The sequence below is a fragment of the Rhinolophus hipposideros genome (assembly GCF_964194185.1).
Source record: "Rhinolophus hipposideros genome assembly, chromosome: X".
Classification (NCBI taxonomy): Eukaryota; Metazoa; Chordata; class Mammalia; order Chiroptera; family Rhinolophidae; genus Rhinolophus; species Rhinolophus hipposideros.
In genome coordinates, this window is record NC_138046.1 from 47,626,825 (window position 1) to 47,630,613 (window position 3,789).

The 3,789-nt window shown below is 35.2% G+C and overlaps 1 pseudogene across 1 annotated transcript; it reads left to right on the forward strand.

The window, feature by feature from the left end:
• Positions 1–1,671: 1,671 nt before the first annotated feature.
• LOC308495230 (dynactin subunit 6-like) lies at positions 1,672–2,252 on the forward strand (annotated as a pseudogene). Its single transcript has one exon. The product of its transcript is annotated as a dynactin subunit 6-like (transcript).
• Positions 2,253–3,789: the final 1,537 nt, after the last annotated feature.

A 3,789-nucleotide genomic window follows, 5' to 3' on the forward strand; every position in this document is an offset into this window, starting at 1 on the left:
GACCCCCACAAGGGTTGGTGGGCTGCACCCCCTGCAACTAGCAACGGCAACTGGACCTGGAGCTAAGCTGTGCCCTCCACAACTAAGATTGAAAGGACAACAACTTGACTTGGAAAAAAAAATGTCCTGGAAATACACACTGTTGCCCAATAAAAGTCCTGTTGAAAAAAAACAACACAGATTGGCTACCAAAAACAAGACAAATAGTAACAAGTGTTGGAGAGGCTGTGGAGAAATAGAAACCCTCATACACAGTTGGTGGGAATGCAGATTGGTGCAACGTTATGGAAGGCAGTGTGGAGGTTCCTCAAAAAATTACGAATAGAATTACCGTATGACCCAGCAATCCCTCTCTTGGGTATCTACCCAAAAAATCTGAAAACATTTATACATAAAGACACATGTGCTCCAATGTTCATTGCAGCTTTGTTTACAGTGGCCAAGACATGGAAACAACGAAAATGTCCTTCGGTAGATGAATGGATAAAGAAGTTGTGGTATATATACACAATGGAATACTATTCGGCATTAAGGAAACATGATATAGGAACATTTGTGACAAGATGGATGGATCTTGACAGTATAATGCTAAGCAAAATAAGTCATACAGAAAAAGCAGAGAACCTTATGATTTCACTGATATGTGGTATATAAACCAAAAAGAACAAAAGAACAAGACAAACAAATGAGAAACAAAACTCATAGACAGACAATAGTTTAGTGGTTACCAGAAGGTAAGAGGGGAGGGGGGTGGGAGATGAGGGTAAGGGGGATCAAACATATGGTGATGGAAGGAGAACTGACTCTGGGTGGTGAACACACAGTGGGATTTATAGATGATGTAATGCAGAATTTTATACCTGAAATCTATGTAATTTTACTAACAATTGTCACCCCAATAAACTTAAAAAAAACACACAAAAAACAATGAAATCTTATCATTGCAACAACATGGATGAACCTAGAGGTTATTACACTAAGTGAAATAAGTCAGACTTAGAAAGATAAATACCATAGTGTCTCACTTATATGTGGAATCTAAAGAACAAAATAAACAAACAAAATAGAAACAGACTCATAGATACAGAGAAGAAACTGATGGTTACCAGTTGCAGGGGGTTTAGGGGCTGGGTGAGAAAGGTGAAGGAATTAAGAAGTACAAATTCGTAGTTACAAAATAGTCATGGGGATGTGAAATATGGGAAATATAGTCAATAATATTGTAAAATCTATGTATAGTGTCAGGTGGTTCTAGACTTATCAAGGGGATCACTTCATAAATTATATGAATATCTAACTACTGTATGCTGTACACCTGAAGCAAATATGAAATAACACTGATTGTCAATTATAAAACAATAGCCACTGGATATAAAGTACAGCATAGGGAGTATAGTCAATAATATTGCAAGAACTATATACAGTGTCAGATGTGTAAAAGACATTGGTGTCATCACTTTGTGAGGCATGTAAATGTCAAATCACTATGCTGTTTTGTACACCTGAAACTAATAAAAGAAAAAAGACAAGTGATAACAAGTGTTGGCAAGGATATGGAGAAAATAAAAGCCTAGTGTACTGTTGGTGGGAATGTAAATTGGTTTATCCAGTATGGAAAATACTATAGAGATTCATCAAAAAAGTTTTAAAAATAGAGACCCAGGCCAAACCATGGCGGAGAAGAGTCAAAAGAGTGTGAATGTTGCTCCTGAAGTAGTTGTGTGCGTAGAAAGTGAAATCAAAGGTGATGTAACTATAGGACCTAGGACAGGGATCCACCTTAAAGCAGGAATTATTACAGAAGCCAGGCCAATAGTGATTGGCGAAGGTGATCTAATAGAAGAACTGGTGCTTATCATAAATGCTCACCCTGATAATATCACCCCTGACACTGAAGATCCAGAACCCAAACCTATGATCATTAGCACAAATACTGTGTTTGAAGTTGGCTGTTATTCCCAAACCATGCAAATAGTAGACAATAATGTTATTCAATCAAAAGCATATGTAGGCAGAAATGTAATATTGACCAGTGGTTGCATCATAGGGGCTTGTTGCAACCTAAATATGTTTGAAGTCACCCCGAGACTACAGTGATCTTCGCATAGAGTGTAGATTGCCTTTGTCAGGTGCAGACTGAGCGACTACAGCCCCAGACACAGCTTTAGGTGGATTTCTTGATGAAAATCTTGTTAAACTACCATCACCTAAAGAAGACTATGAAAGGAAGCTCAGCTCCAGTTAAGAACTAAGAACAATATATGACATCAAGATAACATTTTGTGTTTGACCACTGTCTTTTGAAAGGGCCACAGTGTTTATGCCCTCTTAGCAGTTCACAGAATAATACATGTTAACTTTATTTTGTAAAATTGAATTAAAGATGAAAATAATGGATTTTCGTTGTGTCTGTGATCTATAATTTATGTAAAATGTATTATTTCCCAATATTCTTGCTCCTTTTCTGATAATTTGCAGATTTAATTTTCTTTTGTTCTGTAAAATGTTGGCCACAGATTTTAGTTATACAAAAGACTACCTGTGGTAATAAATGGCATATTGTTATGTATTTATATTCTAGCACATAGTAAACTAAATAAAAAAATGTTGATGAAAAATGATTTTTAAACAGCTACCATATGATGCAGCAATCTCATTTCTTGGTGTGTTTCTAAATGAAATAAAATCACTGTCTCAAAAAGATATCTGTACCTCCATGTTCATTGCAACATCATTCACAATAGCCAAGACATGGAAACAAACTAAGTGTCAATGAATGAATGAATGAATGGATAAGGAAAATGTTTACATATATGTATATGTGTATATATATCTATCTACATCTATATCTATATCTATATACCTATATACATCTATACATCTACATCTATATCTATATATCTATATCTATATAATTCCATTGTATGAATGTATATATGGACCTAGAGGGTATTATGTTATATTATATTACCCTATATTATATTATCCTAGAGGGTAGTGAGTGTGTGTGTGTGTGTGCCTGTGTGTCTGTGTTCGCACAATGGAATATTATTCAGGCAAAAAAAGAAGGAAATTCTGCCATTTGTGATAGTATGGATGGATCTTGAGGGCATCATGTTAAGTGAAATAAGTCAAACAGATATAAACAAATACTGTATGAGCTCGTTTATATGTGGCATCTAAAAAAAGCCAAACTTATAGAAACAGAGACTAGAATGGTGGATGACAGGAACTGTGGTGGTAGGGGGAAATGGAGAGATACTGGTCATGGAATACACACTTCCAGTTGGAAGATGAATTACTGCTGAAGATCTAATGTACAGCATGGTGACTATAGTTAACTATACTGTAGTATATACTTGAAAGTTGCTAAAAGAGTAAATGTTAAATGTTCTCACCACAATGAAAAGTAACTATGTGAGATGATGGATGCATTAGCTAACTTTATCGTGGTAATAATTTTGCAACATATATGTGTATCAAACCATCATGATCTTAAACTTACACAATGTTTCTCTTTTCAATATTCCACATATAAGTGAGATCACATAGTATTTGACTTTCTCTGTCTGACTTATTTCACTTAGCATAATGCCTCAAGATCCATTCATGTTGTCACAAATGGCAAGATTTCATTCTTTTTTGTGGCAGAATAATATTCCATTGTATATGTCCACCACATTTTCTTTACTCCTTCATCTGTCAATGGACGCTATAGGTTATTTCCATATCTTGGCTATTTTAAATAATGCTGCAATGAATACAGGGGTACATACATCTTTTCAAATT